Source organism: Hyperolius riggenbachi, chromosome 12 (assembly GCF_040937935.1).
Source record: "Hyperolius riggenbachi isolate aHypRig1 chromosome 12, aHypRig1.pri, whole genome shotgun sequence".
Taxonomy (NCBI): domain Eukaryota; kingdom Metazoa; phylum Chordata; class Amphibia; order Anura; family Hyperoliidae; genus Hyperolius; species Hyperolius riggenbachi.
This window is the reverse complement of record NC_090657.1, coordinates 178,731,564-178,750,716: the sequence shown is the minus strand read 5'-3', so window position 1 is coordinate 178,750,716 and position 19,153 is coordinate 178,731,564. Positions and strand designations below refer to the sequence as shown.

The 19,153-nt window shown below is 47.9% G+C and overlaps 1 protein-coding gene across 1 annotated transcript in view; it reads left to right on the top strand.

Annotated features, from left to right (window-relative positions):
- The first annotated feature begins 2,185 nt into the window (after positions 1 to 2,185).
- SNPH (syntaphilin) overlaps positions 2,186 to 19,153 on the top strand; it is a 103,380-nt gene continuing 86,412 nt past the window's right edge. Inside the window, exon 1 of the mRNA XM_068263514.1 lies at positions 2,186 to 2,244. The gene's annotated coding sequence lies outside the window, so the exon portion shown is untranslated. The remainder of the gene's footprint in view (positions 2,245 to 19,153) is intronic.

Below are 19,153 nucleotides of genomic sequence, written 5' to 3'. Positions count from 1 at the left end.
TGTTGAAAATAAAGAAAACCCTGAGAATCCCCCATGAGGAGATGGACTGGCCCAAAACCTGTTGGGTGTGTCAGATTTTACCTGCCTACATTTTTTCGCCATAGTGGTCCTTTAATCAATTTCCATGTGGCTAGAAGTTAATCTTTACTGCTGTATATTCATTCAACTGTCTTATGTAACAGCATTTTTTTTTGGTTCAAGGTAGGGCAAGATTTAGCACTAGGCGCAGAGGCGCTTCTAGAGACCAGCTGACCAGCTAATTGCCTAGAGCGGCAGATTTATTGCAGGGCGGCTTTGAGGGAAAAAAAAGTTTATTTTTCCTGTCCTTAGAGGCTGAAAACTTAGGGAATGGAGATAAAAAGTTCTAATGAAAGTCTCTACTGCTCAGCCTCAAATAAGGAATCTACAAACCTTTTGTCTACAACACTTTGTATGGCATTCCCTAATGTTAGTGTTATCTCAGGATCTAGAGTGTGTCTGTGTGACTCCTGTCCTGCCCGCCCCTCCTTATGACTTAAAGGGAAGGTTCAGGGACTAGCTAAAAAAAATAAAAATCCATTTCCACTTACCTGGGGCTTCCTCCAGCCCGTGGCAGGCAGGAGGTGCCCTCGGCGCCGCTCCGCAGGCTCCCGGTGGTCTCCGGTGGCCGACCCGACCTGGCCAGGCCGGCGGCCAGGTCGGGCCTCTTCTGCGCTCCATGGTGCGTTCCACGCCGGCGCGCTGACGTCATCGGACGTCCTCCAGGCTGTACTGCGCAGGCTCAGGAGAGGGCGGGGGGGGGGGGGGCGCCACAGGTTTCCTTGCCTGGAGTGACAAAATGGCCAGAGGCGCCCCTGTGCTGTATTATAGTCATGTTGTATGGTTTCCTTGCTGTGGATCAACCGTCCAAGTTTAAAGCATAATGGGCAATGAACAATGAAACAGGATGTCTCTCACCAAGTCCAGATAGTAATCCCAGAGGTAATATACTTGGGTACCCACTCACTGTGTGAGGATAGCATTACAACGTCATGCAGGACTGATCTCTGCTAGTGTACAGCCGGGACACCAGCCAGGAGAGTCCACGTGTAGCGTGATGGTGCACTCAAGCCGTGGCTCCGCCCACCTACACGTTTTCTGTCCTAATTGGACAATTTGTCAGGGTGAAATCTGTTGAATCGTCAATCGGGCATGCTTCTTGCGGCAACAATTTTCATTCAATAAAATAAACAAATCTGATATCAGGCCGCTAAATCTATAGATGTATGGCCAGCTTAAAGAGACTCCGTAACAAAAACTGCATCCTGTTTTTTATCATCCTACAAGTTCCAGAAGCTATTCTAATGTGTTCTGGCTTACTGCAGCACGTTCTACTATCACCATCTCTGTAATAAATCAACTTATCTCTCTCTTGTCAGACTTGTCAGCCTGTGTCTGGAAGGCTGCCAAGTTCTTCAGTGTTGTGGTTCTGTGATGCATCTCCCCCCTCCAGGCCCCTCTCTGCACACTGCCTGTATATTATTTAGATTAGGGCAGCTTCTCTCTTCTCTCTTATCTTTTACAAGCTGGATAAATCCTCCTCTGAGCTGGCTGGGCTTTCACATACTGAGGAATTACATACAGGCAGAGCTGTCTGCACTCTGCAGGAAGAAACAGCCTGACACTTCAGTGGAAGATAGCTGCAGGGGGAAAGAAACACACAAATGATCTCTTGAGATTCAAAAGGAAGGGTGTAAACAGCCTGCTTGTGTATGGTTGTATTTTCTATGTGTGGGCATACTGTACATCAACCTACTTCCTGTTTTGGTGGCCATTTTGTTTGTTTATAAACAAACTTTTTAAAACTGTTTTTAACCACTTTTAATGCAGCGAGGAGCGGCGAAATTGTGACAGAGGGTAATAGGAGATGTCCCCTAACGCACTGGTATGTTTACTTTTGTGCGATTTTAACAATACAGATTCTCTTTAAGGTTGAAAAATAAGTAAGCAGAATGTTTCTGCATGTGGCGTTCTTGCCAAATGGTGGCCTACAGTTATTCTCAATGCTAAAATAGGCAACAGATAAAGGTGTGGATCTTAATATTATTATTATTATTATATTTTGATTATCATTACTAGTCATGTCATGCATGTCCTTCACACTTTTGTATTGAGGTATCCGGTTGTGTTGCAGTTTGCACAGAGGATGTTTATGCTGCGGTGAGATTTCCACTTTTGTCACGGCAGAACTGAGAATAAAGAATCCCCGGAGAGACACGAATGTGGGTGAGTAACGTAAATGGCTGCGTAGGCCGGGCATAGTATTTTCCTGTGTGTTCAGGCCGGGGTTGTGCACATCTTGTCACTTTGTATAGTAGTCACGTATCTTTCCTCAGGGATAGAGAAAATATAAATAGCGTTTCCCAATGCTCAGCTGCAGGGCACCAGAGATACCGCAAGCTCCCTGAGTGATGTCAGCATGTGTTTCCACACTAGTCCCTAATAACACCGCCGTGACACTGCTTCCTACAGACTATATAAGGGACGCAAATCCAAAATAGCTTAGAAAACAGCAAACATGCAAACTAGCTAGACTCCAGGAAAACGTCATATGTACTTGAAGGGAACCCGAGGTGAGAGGGATATGGAGGCTGCCATATTTATTTCCTTGGGTCACACACTTGTTGAAATCGCAGGTGTCTTGCCACAATGTTAAATCACAGGCAGTATCTCAAGTAATGCTTTGATTCTGTATAAAGTGTTTAAAAAAGGATTCAACCTGAACTACTTTTTCACATGCGATTCCTTAGTGAAATTTACTGCATGCGCTGCGCAGACCTTACTTGCTTATGCCCAGTCAATAAGGCTCCACTTGATCATTTAAAGTGTACCTGAGACAGGTAAAAAAAAAAGATTTATACATACCTGGGGCTTCCTCCAAACCCCTCCAGATTGGTCCCTCGCCATCTTCCCGTGCTGTCTGGATCCTCCTCTATACAGCCTGATAATTTCACAAGTCAGCGCCACTTGGCACAGGCGCAGTCTGTCCACGCACACGCCCCATCATGCTCCCGCGGCTGGAGCATTCTGCAACTGTGCAATAGTACTTGGCAGGCACAGAACTCTTCCGTGGACGGCAGTGCAATGGGGCGAGCACGGCCGGTCAGTAGATAGCATAGTACGCCCTGACTTGCAAAATGACTGGGCTGGCTAGTGGACGATCCAGGCGGCTGGGGATGACTGAGAGGGACCAATCAGCCTAAAGGGGGCTGGAGGAAGCTCCAAGTATGAATACATTTTTTTTTTTTTTACTCGTCTCAGTTTTCCTTTAACCACTTCCCCTCCCCCGGGACGAGTAACTACGTCCTTGCAAGTTCCCATATCTCCTTGCAGGGGCATAGCTATCACGTCCCTCGCTGCCGCGCAATACCGCGCCACCTCCCCCTCCCCCGCTCTTGTTATCGCTGGCGATCATTAGCCGCTAGATCAATGAATGGGAACCCAGTTCCCACTCATTGATCTAAGTTCCCGTGTGAATGATCGCAGTGAATGACGGCGCCGTCATTTACAAAACCCGTCCACGCAGTGCTTCCGGTTTGCATACTGATAGTACGCGTGCAGAAGAGACCTGCGAGGGCATCTTGTGGCCAAATAGTAAGATTACATCTGCATTTTTGTTGTTCACTTAGAGCTGGTTCACACGGGCATCTGCTGAGCTTTTGCTTGGCGCCGCGTTCAAACGCCAGCGTTTAAACGCTAGCGTTTAAAAGCAAGCTTTTGAAGGCTTTTGGGAAGCGTTGAAGGCTAGCAGTTCTGGTCTCTGCTATTGTTTCCTGGCGTTTACCGCCTCTGAAAGCAACATGTTGCTTTCGAGACTAGACGCAACGCTGGGATCTACTGCCAGGCTTTTATGAAAGCCTGCAAAAGCCAGCTCTAAACGCTCCCATTCACTTGAATGGGGACGGCGGTAGATCCCAAAAAACGCTGCGTCTGAAACGCCGCTTAAACGCCACAAAAACGCCCATGTGAACCAGCCCTAAAGGACCTATTTTTACTTTTAAAATTAACCCCTGACCTCCCACACTCCCCAATACTTCGCTTTTTTATTTTTTATTTTTTTTTTTACAAAACAATACATAGTTACCTTAGGGACTGAACTTTTTTAACCACTTCACCACTGAGGGGTTTTACCCCTTGAACACCAGAGCAATTTTCACCTTTCAGCGCTCCGTCCATTCATTCGTCTATAACTTTATTATTACTTATCGCAATGAAATGAACTATATCTTGTTTTTTCCGCCACCAATTAGGCTTTTTTTAGGTGGGACATTATGCCAAGAATTATTTTATTCTAAATGTGTTTTAATGGGGAAAATAGGAAAAAATTTGGGAAAAAATTATTATTTTCAGTTTTCGGCCATTATAGTTTTTAAATAATGCATGCTACTGTAATTAAAACCCATGAAATTTATTTGCCCATTATTCCCGATTATAAAACCGTTTAAATTATGTCCCTATCACAATGTTTGGCCCCAATATTTTATTTGGAAATAAAGGTGCATTTTTTTCAGTTTTGCGTCCATCCCTAATTACAAGCCCGTAGTTTATAAAGTAACAGTGTTATACCCTCTTGACATAAATATTTAAAAAGTTCAGTCCCTAAGGTAACTATTTATGTTTTTTTTTTTATTGTATATATATTTTTTTTTTAAAAAATTACAAAAAAAAAAAATTGGGGAGTGTGGGAGGTAATGAGTTAATTTATTATGTAAAACAATTTATTTGTATGTGTAAAATGCATTAGGGTGTAGTTTACTATTTGGACACAAGATGGCCACAGTGAGCATGTTTACATGCGACCTGTAAGCGACCGGAAGGACGCTTACAGGAAGCAGTAGGAGGCTGGGAGACTCACAATGATTGCGCTGTTTCTGAAAGAAGCAGCAGATCATTGCGGGGGCTTAGATCAACGAACGGGAATGGATTTTCCCATTCATTGATCTCCGGGCAAGCGGGCGGCGGTGTGCACAAGCGGCGGGTGCGCGCGCACGAGCGGCGGTAGCGCGGACAGCGGCGGGAGCGCGGAAGGTACGGATTTCTCCGTCCCTGGTTTTTTAGGAGGGAAAAAAGGGACGGAGAAATTCGTACCGCCGGGGGTAAAGTGGTTAATATGCATGTCAAGAGGGTATATTACTATGACTTTATAAATTATGGGCTTGTAATCGAGGATGGACACAAAACTGAAAAAAATGCACCTTAATTTCCATATAAAATATTGGCGCCATACATTGTACTAGGGAAAAATTTTAAACGTTGCAATAGCCGGGATAAATGGGCAAATAAAATGTGTGGGTTTTAATGACGGTAGCACGTACTGTATTATTTTAAAACTATAATCGCCAAAAACTGAGAAATAATGATTTTTTCCATTTTTTTTCTTCTTTTCCAGATAAAACACTTTTAGAATAAAATAATTCTAAGCAAAAAGTACTCTCCAAAGAAAGCTTAATTAATGGCGAAAAAAAAAGATATAGATTGTTTCGTTGTGATCAGTAGTAATAAAGTTATAGGCGAATAAATGGAAGGCGCGCTGACAGGTGAAAATTGCTCTTTTTAAGGGGAGAAACCCTTCGAGAAGAAAAAAATCATCAAAAAGCAGTCTTAGTACAAATTGTAAGCTTCTGCAGTTAACTGAAATTATATGACTTTTAACCTATTAAAATATGTACATAGGTAATATAATTATGAAAGAGTGTAGACAGATAACCAGGAAAAAGAAAAATGACTTTACAGTACACTTTATCTTCTGCCAAGAGGACAAAGTATTCCAGCCCATGTGACCGGACAGAGAGAGGAAGCAGAAGACTCAGCAATACTCTAGTCAGTTTGGCCTTTGTCCTGTGAAGCAGGTGACACTAGGGCAAATGTTTATTCCATATTCTTACTAATATTCTACTATCTCCTTTGCAACTGTACTTGTGGAAGTGTTTGCAACACTCTTCCCCTTCAGTTGTTTATCTCTAAACAATGTCCTTCCTCAACCTGGGAACTTATTCATCAATCATCTTTCTAGGGGCGTAGCAATAGGGGTTGCAGAGATAGCAACCGTATCGGGGCCCTTCCTAAACCAAAGTATAAGCTGTTTATTGGTCCTGTGCTGGTAATAATCACTTCTATAGATGCTTTTGAATGGTAGTAATCATTAACACACCGTTTCCCATCCCCTTCTTGCACCTGTAATACTTCAGGGGTCCCCAACCTGTGGTCCGCGGCCCACTGCTGGTCCGCGGGACGTTTGCAGTTGGGCTATGGGACTGTCCTATCCCCCCCCCTAGCCCATCCCCCCCCCCCCCCCCCGGGGCCGCCGCTTTTTCTCTTATATTCCTCTCTCCTGCCGGCATGTAAAGGAAGCAGGAGAGCGGTTCCCATAGTAACGGCGATACACATTCCGCTACAGGAAGCCGCGCTCTCTCCTGCTTCCTCCTCATCTGGCTATACTGGGGCACTACCTAACCATACTGGGCACTATACTAGCTATACTGGCCACTATACAAGCTATACTGGGGCACTATACTACCCATACTGGGGCACTATACTAGCTATACTCGGGCACTATACTGGGCACTATACTAGCTATTCTGACCACTATACTAGCTATACTGGGGCACTACCTACCTATACTGGGCACTATACTAGCTATACTGGGGCACTATACTAGCTATACTGGGGCACTACCTACCCATACTGGGCACTATACTAGCTATACTGGGCACTATACTAGCTATACTGGGGCACTACCCACCCATACTGGGCACTATACTAGTTATACTGGGCACTATATTAGCTATACTGGGCACTATACTAGCTATACTGGGGCACTACCTACCCATACTGGGACTATGCCTGCTATACTGGCCACTATACTAGCTATACTGGGACACTATACTAGCCTGTCTGCACAGCCTGTCTGCCCACATCCATGCCCCATTGCGCTACCGACGCTGGGAGAGTTCTGGATCTGCGCAGTAGTACTGCGCAGGCACAGAACGCTCCGGGCCGCTGAAGAGCGACAGGGGAGTACACACAGACTGACTGCGCCTGCCCCAACTGGCACCAACTTGCAAAGATCTCTTCAGTTCTGCCAGGTGATCTGTACTGAGAGTTCTGTGCACAGAGGGAGATACTGCTTGCTTGGCAGATGGAAAAAGCTGTTATTTCCCACAATGCAACAAGGTTCACAGACAGCAAACCTTGGTCATAACATCACATTGTGAGAGGGGCTTCACCACAATATCAGCCATGCAGACTAGGGTGGGTTGATCTGTTTGAGAAAAGGTAAAGATTTCCCATGGGAAAATGGATACCGGCTACTGATTGGAATGAAGTTTAATCCTTGGTTAAAGCTAATGGGAATCTAAAAAAAATAAATAACAAAATGAACCAAATACTTACCTAAAGGAGGGGGAAGGCTCTGAGTCTTATAGAGCCTTCTTGCTCTTCTCACAGTGCCCTCCATTAAGCTCTGGCCCCTCCATTTGAGTACTCTACAACAGGAGGCTTCGGAAGTCTTCGGGAGCCCTGGCCCGAGTGCTCCCAATGCCTGGAATCTCCCAAAGCCTCCTTCGGCTGCAGAAAGCAGTATTTGACCAATTGGTCTAATACTGCTACCGGGGGAGCCAGCGCTGGAACGGGGGATCTGTGAGTGGAGCAGGAAGCCTCTATAGGACCCAGAGCCTTCCCTCACCTTAGGTAAGTGTTGTTAATTTGTTTTTATAGATTACTCTAAAGTTCTTCTTTAAGTATTAACTCTAACTTCCGCCTGCCCTGTCCTCTAACCCCTCCTACAATAATGCCTCACCTTAACCTCTAGCATACTCACTTTCCATCATATTCCTTTTCATACTTACTCTTAAAAAATTCTCCATATCTAGACCCATGCCAGGCTGCTACTGCACACAAACAGGGATCCAGTGAATCCAGTGAACAGCAAAGGGAAACCGTGGGTGCATGTCTCCCTATACATTGCCAACCATCACTCTACTGCGCTAGTGTAAACTTACAATGGCCATGTAGTGAGATGGCCTGAGGACACACTTTTACTCCACTGTGCATGCACCACACCAAGCAGGACTGAGGGAAAATGTGTTAACAGGATAATACAAAACAACATGCTACCCCTTCTCTCCCCAAGCCTTGTCACCATGCAGGCTGATATTCCCCAGGGAATATTGAGCCCATAGGCTCCACGCCCTGAGCAATAAAAAATGCGTCCAGTGAAAAATGGCGCCGGCAAAATAATGGCGCCCCCTTCTGCCCGATATATGTTTAAAAGGATATTTATCGTTTTAAAGGTTAAAATAGTGCAGACCTTTTGAACGAAATTTATCGTTTTAAAACTTTTTTTTTTGTCCTGCCTGAACGATATTTATCGTTTTAACCCCTGCTTTGCTGGCGTTTGGAAAATATCTGCCCACCGGCTTTAATGTTTAATAGCAAAGCCCCCTTAAAAGCTAAAAACACCAAATTTGCAGGGAATGTTAAGAAGAAAATTGTGAACAAGAGGAACATTTTTTTTTTCAAAAAGACCTTATAGTTTTTGAGAAAATCGATTTTGAATATTCTTCTTCTGACCATGGGAAAATTAAACGCCCGCCGACTTTAGCGGTTAATAGCAAAGCCCCTTTAAATGCCAGAAACACCAAATGTGTAGGGAATGTTAAGAAGAATAGTGGGAAAACAAGAAAAAAAATGTTCAAAAAGACCTTATAGTTTTTGAGAAAATCGATTTTAAATCTTTAAAGAGGAAAATGTATCTATTTAAATCGCGCAATGACATTTCCGTGGAAACCATTCCCGCCAACTTTAGCAGTTAATAGCAAAGTCCCCTTAAATCCTAGCAACACCAAATTTGCAGGATATGTTAAGATACTGGGAAACATTATTTTAAAAAAAATTGAAAAATTTTATTTATTTATTTTTTTTAAATTTACATTTTTGGGATATCTTCTGAGTGTGGGAAATTTTTTGAAAAAAAATGACGTGGGGTCCCCCCTCCCGAGCCTCTGTAACCCCTTGTCCCCCATGCAGGCTGGGATAGCCAGAATGCGGAGCCCCGGCCGACTGGGGCTTCGCACCCTGAGCTATACCAGCCCGCATGGTCCATGGTATGGGGGGCTTTGGAGGGGAGGGGCGGCCAAGCCTTCCCCTCCCCCCCGGAGCCCTTGTCCAATCCATGGACAAGGGGCTCTTCCCCACCTCCGGTGCCCCAGGAGGAGGTGGGGGCGACGACTCCCTTGGGGGGGGGGGGGGGGGGTTCATGGTGGCATCTGGGAGTCACCTTTAAGAAGGGGAACCCAGATGCCTGCCCCCCTCCCAGGAGAAATGAGTATAGGGGTGCAAAGTACCCCTTACCCATTTCCATAAAGGGTTAAATGAAATAAAAATGCAACAACGAGAAAAGTCCTTTAATGTCCTAAATGAACCAGAAATACTTACCTGTACCTTTAAGAAAAAATTGCCACGCCAATTAGGTCCCACGACAGTATCCTCTGTCTTGCGATCTTCAGAAATACTTACCTGTACCTTTAAGAAAAAAATCCCACGTCAATTAGGTCCCACGACAGTATCCTCTATCTTGCGACCTTCTGTTACGTGTTGATTGAAGATCTCTGTCGCCCCGACGCCACACACGCCGCCTCCGCCGCACTGCTCTCAGCTATACTAAGTATAGCTAAGAGCAAAAAGCATCTTTAAATTTTAGCTCCAATGGTCCCCATTGGTTCCTTAACAGACCAATGGGGATCAGGAGGATCCCCATTGGTCGATAAGGAACCACTGGGGAGCCTTGGAGCCAAAGTTTAAAGATGCTTTTTGTTCTCAGCTATACTAAGTATAGCTGAGAGTGCGTCTATTCAGACGCATTACCGCTAGCTCCAGCTGCCCTCCCTGCCTCTCTCACACCTGTCACCCTCACCCATGCTGGCACCCATGGGTGCATTGGGTGCCAGCATGGTTGAGGGTGACAGGTGGGGGGGAGGCAGGGACGGCAGCGGCAGATAGTGGTAATGCATCTGTATAGACGCACTCTCAGCTATACTTAGTATAGCTGAGAGCAGTGCGGCGGGGGCGGCGTGTGTGGCGTCGGGGCGGCGGAGATCTTTAATCAAGATGTATCAGAAGGTCGCAAGATGGAGGATACTGTCGTGGGATCTAATTGGTGTGGGATTTTTTTCTTAAAGGTACAGGTAAGTATTTGTGGTTAATTTAGAACATTAAAGGACTTTTCTCGTTGTTGCGTTTTTATTTCATTTAACCCTTTGTGGAAATGGGTAAGGGGTACTTTGCACCCCTATACTCATTTCTCCTGGGAGGGGGGTGGGCATCTGGGGGTCCCCTTCTTAAAGGGGACTCCCAGATGCCACCATGAACCCCCCCCCGGGAGTCATCGCCCCCGCCTCCACCTGGGGCAAGGGAGGCGGGGAAGAGCCCCTTGTTCATGGATTGGACAAGGGGCTCCGGGGGGAGGGGGAGTCTTGGTCGTCCCTCCCCCCAGAGCCCCTCCATACCATGGACCATGCGGGCTGGTATAGCTCAGGGTGCGAAGCCCCAGTCGGCCGGGGCTCCGCATTCTGGCTATCCCAGCCTGCATGGGGGACAAAAGGTTACAGAGGCTCGGGAGGGGGGACCCCACGTGTTTTTTTTTAAAATTTGCTATCAATTTTTTTTTTTATGTTCTGAGTGTGGGAAATAAATAAAAAAAAGACGTGGGGTCCCCCCTCCCGAGCCTCTGTACCCCTTGTCTCCCATGCAGGCTGGGATAGCCAGAATGCGGAGCCCCGGCCGACTGGGGCTTCGCACCCTGAGCTATACCAGCCCGCATGGTCCATGGTATGGGGGGCTCTGGGGGGGAGGGGTGGCCAATCCATGGACAAGGGGCTCTTTGCCGCCTCCCTTGCCCCAGGTGGAGGCGGGGGCGATGACTCCCGGGGGGGGTTCATGGTGGCCTCTTGGAGTCCCCTTTAAGAAGGGGACCGCAGATGCCCACCCCCCTCCCAGGAGAAATGAGTATAGGGGTACGCTTATCCCAGCCTGCATGGGAGACAAGGGGGTTACAGAGGCTCGGGAGGGGGGACCCTACGTCGTCTGAGCTATACCAGCCCGCATGGTCCATGGTATGGGGGGCTCTGGGGGGGAGGGGCGGCCAAGCCTCCCCCTCCCCCCCCCCCCCGAAGCCCTTGTCCAATCCATGGACAAGGGGCTCTTCCCCACCTCCGGTGCCTCAGGAGGAGGTGGGGGCAACGACTCCCTGGGGGGGGGGTTCATGGTGGCATCTGGGAGTCCCCTTTAAGAAGGGGACCGCAGATGCCCACCCCCCTCCCAGGAGAAATGAGTATAGGGGTACAAAGTACCCCTTACCTATTTCCACAAAGGGTTAAATGAAATAAAAACACAACCACGAGAAAAGTATTTTAATAATCTTAATTAACCAAAAATACTTACCTGTACCTTTAAAAAAAATGTTCCCACGCCAATATATCCTCGGAAATGATCCAACGAATAACAATATCCTCTTATCTTGCGATCTTCAATTAACTTGATTGAAGATCTCCCACACCAATTAGAATACTATACCTTACAATGCGTCCTGCGTAGGGACGCATAGCACGGCTCCCGCTGTCCTCCCCGCCTCCTCACCTGCCACCCTCACCTAGCCTGGCACCTGGTGCACCCATAGGTGCACCAGGTGCCACCCTAGGTAAGGGTGACAGGTGCAGGCAAGTGGCGAGAGATTGCGGAGCTGGCAGCTATACGTCCGCACAGGACGCATCCTAAGGTATAGTAGAGCCGGTTCTTTTTGTATTGAATCAAATGAATCATTTGATTCAATACAAAAAGAACTGGCTCATTTATGAGCCGGTTACTATACCTTAGGATGCGTCCTGTGCGGACGTATAGCTGCCAGCTCCGCAATCTCTCCCCACCTGCCTGCACCTGTCACCCTTACCTAGGGTGGCACCTGGTGCACCTATGGGTGCACCAGGTGCCAGGCTAGGTGAGGGTGGCAGGTGAGGAGGCGGGGAGGACAGCGGGAGCCGTGCTATGCGTCCCTACGCAGGACGCATTGTAAGGTATAGTATTCTAATTGGCGTGGGAGATCTTCAATCAAGTTAATTGAAGATCGCAAGATAAGAGGATATTGTTATTCGTTGGATCATTTCCGAGGATATATTGGCGTGGGAACATTTTTTTAAAGGTACAGGTAAGTATTTGTGGTTAATTAAGATTATTAAAATACTTTTCTCGTGGTTGTGTTTTTATTTCATTTAACCCTTTGTGGAAATGGGTAAGGAGTACTTTGTATCCCAATACTCATTTCTCCTGGGAGGGGGGTGGGCATCTGCGGTCCCCTTCTTAAAGGGGACTCCCAGATGCCACCATGAACCCCCCCCCAGGGAGTCGTCGCCCCCACCTTCTCCTGAGGCACTGGAGGTGGGGAAGAGCCCCTTGTCCATGGATTGGACAAGGGCTTCGGGGGGAGGCTTGGCCGCCCCTCCCCCCCAGAGCCCCCCCATACCATGGACCATGCGGGCTGGTATAGCTCAGACGACGTGGGGTCCCCCCTCCCGAGCCTCTGTAACCCCTTGTCTCCCATGCAGGCTGGGATAGCCAGAATGCGGAGCCCCGGCCGACTGGGGCTTCGCACCCTGAGCTATACCAGCCCGCATGGTCCATGGTATGGGGGGGGCTCCGGGGGGGAGGGGCGGCCAATCCATGGACAAGGGGCTCTTCCCCGCCTCCCTTGCCCCAGGTGGAGGCGGGGGTGACGACTCCCAGGGGGGGGGGGGTTCATGGTTGCATCTGGGAGTCCCCTTTAAGAAGGGGACCCCCAGATGCCCACCCCCCTCCCAGGAGAAATGAGTATAGGGGTACCCCTTACCCATTTCCACAAAGGGTTAAATGAAATAAAAACAACGAGAAAAGTCCTTTAATGTTCTAAATTAACCACAAATACTTACCTGTACCTTTAAGAAAAAAATCCCACGCCAATTAGATCCCACGACAGTATCCTCCATCTTGCGACCTTCTGATACATCTTGATTGAAGATCTCCGCTGCCAAGATGCCACACACGCCGCCCCCGTCGCACTGCTCTCAGCTATACTAAGTATAGCTGAGAGTGCGTCTATACAGATGCATTACCACTATCTGCCGCTGCCCTCCCTGCCTCCCCCCACCTGTCACCCTCAACCATGCTGGCACCCAATGCATCCATGGGTGCCAGCATGGGTGAGGGTGACAGGTGTGAGAGAGGCTGGGAGGGCAGCGGCAGCCAGCAGTAATGCATCTGTATAGACGCACTCTCAGCTATACTTAGTATAGCTGAGAACAAAAAGCCTCTTTAAACTTTGGCTCCAAGGCTCCCCATTGGTTCCTTATGGACCAATGGGGATCCTCCTGATCCCCATTGGTCTGTTAAGGAACCAATGGGGACCATTGGAGCTAAAATTTAAAGATGCTTTTTGCTCTTAGCTATACTTTGTATAGCTGAGAGCAGTGCGGCGGAGGCGGCGTTTGTGGCGTCGGGGCGACGGAGATCTTCAATCAACATGTAACAGAAGGTCGCAAGATAGAGGATACTGTCGTGGGACCTAATTGACGTGGGATTTTTTTCTTAAAGGTATAGGTAAGTATTTCTGAAGATCGCAAGACAGAGGATACGGTCGTCGTGGGACATAACCAATTATAGCGCAGTACCTTTTCCGAAGATAATGGCGTGGGAATTTTTTCTTAAAGGTACAGGTAAGTATTTCTGAAGATCGCAAGATGGAGGATACTGTCGTGGGACCTAATTGGCGTGGCAATTTTTTCTTAAAGGTACAGGTAAGTATTTCTGGTTAATTTAGAACATTAAAGGACTTTTCTCGTTGTTGCGTTTTTATTTCATTTAACCCTTTATGGAAATGGGTAAGGGGTACTTTGCACCCCTATACTCATTTCTCCTGGGAGGGGGGCAGGCATCTGGGTTCCCCTTCTTAATGGGGACTCCCAGATGCCACCATGAACCCCCCCCCCAGGGAGTCGTCGACCCCACCTCCTCCTGGGGCACCGGAGGTGGGGAAGAGCCCCATGTCCATGGATTGGACAAGGGCTCCGGGGGGGAGGGGAAGGCTTGGCCGCCCCTCCCCTCCGAAGCCCCCCCATACCATGGACCATGCGGGCCGGTATAGCTCAGGGTGCGAAGCCCCAGTCGGCCGGGGCTCCGCATTCTAGCTATCCCAGCCTGCATGGGGGACAAGGAGTTACAGAGGCTCGGGAGGGGGGACCCCACGTCATTTTTTTCTAAAAATTTCCCACACTCAGAACATATCCCAAAAATTTAAATTTTAAAAAAAAAAAATTCAATTTTTTTTTTAAAATAATGTTTCCCAGTATCTTTTTAACATATCCTGCAAATTTGGTGTTGCTAGGATTTAAGGGGACTTTGCTATTAACTGCTAAAGTCGGCGGGAATTGTTTCCACGGAAATGTCATTGCGCGATTTAAATATTATTATTATTATTATTATTATTTAGTATTTATATAGCGCCGACATATTACGCAGAGCTGTACAGTGTGTATATATATATATATATATATATATATATATATATATATATATATATATATATATATATATAGTCTTGTCACTAACTGTCCCTTAAAGGAGCTCACAATCTAATCCCTACCATTGCCATATGTCTATATTATGTAGTGTAAGTACTGTAGTCTAGGGCCAATTTTTTAGGGGGGAGCCAATTAACTTATCCGTATGTTTTTGGAATGTGGGAGGAAACCGGAGTGACCGGAGGAAACCCACGCAGACACGGAGAGAACATACAAACTCTTTGCAGATAGTGCCCTGGCTGGGATTCGAACCAGGGACCCAGCGCTGCAAGGCGAGAGAGCTAACCACTACGCCACCGTGCTGCCCCAAATAAATAAATAGATACATTTTCCTCTTTGAAGATTTAAAATCGATTTTCTCAAAAACTATAAGGTCTTTTTGAACAATTTTTTTTCTTCGTGTTCCCACTGTTCTTCTTAACATTCCCTACACATTTGGTGTTTCTGGCATTTAAAGGGGCTTGGATATTAACCGCTAAAGTCGGCGGGCGTTTAATTTTCCCACGGTCAGAAGAAGAATATTCAAAATCGATTTTCTCAAAAACTATAAGGTATTTTTGAAAAAAAATGTTTTCTTCTTGTTCACAATTTTCTTCTTAACATTCCCTGCAAATTTGGTGTTTTTAGCTTCTAAGGGAGCTTTGCTATTAAACATTAAATCCGGCGGGCAGATATTTTCCAAACGGCAGCAAAGCAGGGGTTAAAACGATAAATATCGTTCAGGCAGGACAAAAAAAAAAAGTTTTAAAACGATAAATTTCATTCAAAAGGTCGGCACTATTTTTTAACCTTTTTAAAACGATAAATATCGTTTGATAATGTAAGTGAATGGGGCGCCATTTTTATCTAACGGTGCTGGGCGCCATTTTTCACTGACCCGATAAAAAATACCCCTAAAATTAAAAAGTGAAGAGTTATATTTAGCTTTTAAACAAACGTCAAAACGTTTACAAATTACAGGCTAGGAAGTTCAGGGCAAGAGCCATGGACCAGACACAATAAATGGCCATGTTTCTAGGTTGTAACAGACTGCTAAGATGTCTGTGAGGGTGTGGTTGCGATGTGCACTGGTTAAGGGCACCACCTTTGACATGGGAGACCAGGGTCCGAATCCTGGCTGGTGTCAGTGCCTATTCAGTAAGGAGTTCAAGGCAAAACTCCCTAACACTGCAGGGTGGCCTCTTGAGCATGCATTTAGTGGATTATATTCTAGTGGTAAGGGGCTTCCCTAGAATATAATGCCTCTAAATTATCATCTACAGGTGGGACATAACAATCAAGGAGCTGCAGGGAGACACCTGCTGGTACCCAGAGGAAATACATACAGTACTGAAACACTGTATCCACAATCTAAACCAAGACAGTGTAGGCACTATATTACTGGCTGCACAGCTTTCTGTGGCTAATTAGAATCTGTGTCTCACCTGGGTTGAATGAGTCATAAAATCTGTCTATTTCATGTGTTTAGAATGTTGAAGGCATGAGTTGTTGATACCTCTTTTCTGTGTCCCTGAGATAAGGAGATGGTGCAGAATTCACAGAACTGATCAGTGCAGCTGAGGAGTGTGTGTGAGAAAACGCGGAAAAGCCGCCGCGAGTGTTCAGAGCAAGGCGGCTGATTCCGCGTCCAACACGGCAGGTTGCTCGCACGGGCCTGCATCTGCTGGCATGACTGAACGCGGAAAAACCACCGCATGTCTTGAGAACAAGGCGGTGGATTCCGCGTCTGACACGGCAGTTTGCACGCATAGGCCTACATCTGACAGTATGGCGGAACGCGGAGGAACCGCCGCATGCTCTGATAGCGGCTGGTTCCGCGCCCAGCACAGCGGATGATTTACAGCATAGGTCTGGTGTGGCTGGGACTGATAGTCCACACAGGTTTAGAAGGACGCGCGCGCTGAGAGGCAGAGCTTTTATGACAGCCAGAAGGGAGTCAGCTGACCAAGCCGATCAGCTGACAATTCCACCATTTCCCATTGGTCCAGCACTTAGGGGAGGCGCTGGAGAGCGCCTTGCTATATATACTGGGTGCTGGTCATTCTCTGGTTGTCTGCCGTTGCGATCACTACGTGGTAGCACTCAGACCTTGCCAGTATCTGTGATATTATCTGTGTTATTATCTAGACCAGTTCCTGGGTGTTGACGACCAAGGACCTCACACCTCAGTCCAGGGAAAACTGTATATTATCTGTGTTATTACCTAGACTAGTTCCAGGGTGTTGATGATCAAGAGGTCACACCCAAGACCAGGGGCGTAGCTACAATTCAATGGGCCCCATAGCAAATTTTGTGGTTGGGCCCCCCCCATAACCAACCCCCCTTATAACCAACCCCCCCTTCTTCCCCAGTATTGTACATACTGGAGGAAGCAGAGATCAGCAAACACTGCAGCTAGTTTACTATCAATACAGGCTCAGAGTAACCGCTTATACTGTACATACTGGAGGTAGCAAAGATCAGCACACACTGCGGCTAGTATAGTATCAGTACAGGCACAGAGTAACAGCTTGTACTGTACATACTGGAGGCAGCAGAGATCAGCACACACTGCAGCTAGTTTACTATCAGTACAGGTACAGAGTAACAGCTTATACTGGAGGCAGCAGATATCAGCACACACTGCAGCTGGTTTACTATTAGTATAGGCACAGAGTAACAGCGAATGCCATTAGATTGGTAGCAGTTTCCCACAAAAGGCAATCAGCTTGTTCCCTCGTGCCACGTCGTCCCCTGCGTCTCCTCTGTTCCCCCTGTGCCCCTCTGTTCCCCCATGCCACCTCTTGTCCCCGTGTCCCATATGCACTCCTTGTGCCACCTCTTGTCTCTGTGTCCCCTGTTCCTCCTCATGTGCCACCTCTTGTCCTCTATGTTCCACCTGCGCCACTTCTTGTACTTCTGTGCCACCTGATGTGCTCCTCTGGTTCCCCTGTGCCACTCTTGTCCCCTGTGTCCCCTATGTTCCCCCTGTGCCACCTCTTGTGCTCCTGTGTTCCCCTTGTGCTGCCTCTTGTCACTGTGTCATCTATGTTCCCCCTGTGCCACCTCCTCCCCCTGTGCCACCTCTTCACCCGTGTACACTCTGTCCCCCCTATGCCACCTCTTGTCCCAGTGTGTCCCCCCTTTGCCACCTCTTGTCCCTCTGTGCCACCTCTTGTGCTCTTCTGTTCCCCCTGTGCCACCTCTTGTCACTGTGTCCTCTATGTTCCCCCGTGCCACCTAATCTCCCTGTGTGTCCCGTGCCACATCTTGTCCCCTGTGCCTCCTGTGCCACATCTTGTCCCAGTGTGTAGCCTATGTCCCCATGTCACTTCTTGTCCCTCTGTGCCACCTCTTGTGCACTTCTGTTCCTCCTGTGTCCCCTTTTCCCGTGTACCCTCTTTTCCCCTTGTGCCACCTCTTGCCCGCGTGTCACCTCTTGTCCCTCTGTGCCACGTGTGCCACCTCTTGTCCCTATGTTCCCCCTGTTCCATCTCTTGTGTCCCCTCAGTTAACTGTTCCGCCACCTGTGCCACCTTGTCCCCTTCCCTGTGATCCGCCTGTTGCACCCTTTCTGGAATACTCACGGTGCATCGATCCAGCGTGGAATCTCACAGATCTCCTGTAGGCTGCTCAGCTCCAGGCACTAGTTACTTCCATCTGCGCTGATGACATGAAAGACGCAGACCGGAAGTTACCATGGTGACGGGACACTAAGCAGGAGAGCTTACCGTCCCATCACCATGGTTACTTCCGGCCTGCGTCTCATGTCATCAGCGCAGATAGAAGTAAATAGTGCCTGGAGCTGAGCAGCCTACAGGAGATCTGTGAGGTTCCACGCTGGATCGATCAGAATAATTCCACGGAAAATCAGCAGCTGGGGGGGCTGCGGGCAGAAGGCAGCAAGTTACCTGGTGCGGGCCCGCTCTTGCCTTAGGAACGCCACTGACCACGTGGCTTAAGCCAGGGGCTCCTCCAGGCTCCAGCACTTCAGCAGGCAGCCTCTTCCAAATTCCAATCCGGCCAGGACGGCCCCCACTCCTCCTTCCTCCCTGGCCGGAACTACAAATTAATTGCCGGGTCTGGCAGCCGGCCAGGGAGGTATACAGCCGCCAAAATAGTCCCCCCTCACCTGCTATTTGCGGGGACTGGGGGGGCGGGAGGAGGGATGTAGGGAGGGGGGCCCGGCGCCCAGTTTCATTACAATTATATAAAAGTAATAAAAAAAATTCCTCTCAGCTGCGGGCCCCCTGTGGCGTAGGGCTGGGGGCGGGCCTCATAGCATTGCTATGGTGGCTATGGCCATTGCTACGCCACTGCCCAAGACTATGCATTGTTGATTATTTGTTATGACCTTCTGCTTTCCTGACTACTCTTCTGATCTCTGATTAGGCACTTCGCTATATCTGATACTCCGTTGCCGATCTCTGCTTGTCTTAGGATTCCGCATCTGTCTCCTGTCTCTGTCCCTGATCTGTCTGTCTGTTGCCGACCTGGCTTGTCCGACCTTGAGAGCTATCTCCCCAGTTTAGAGATAGCTCACATACCTGGGG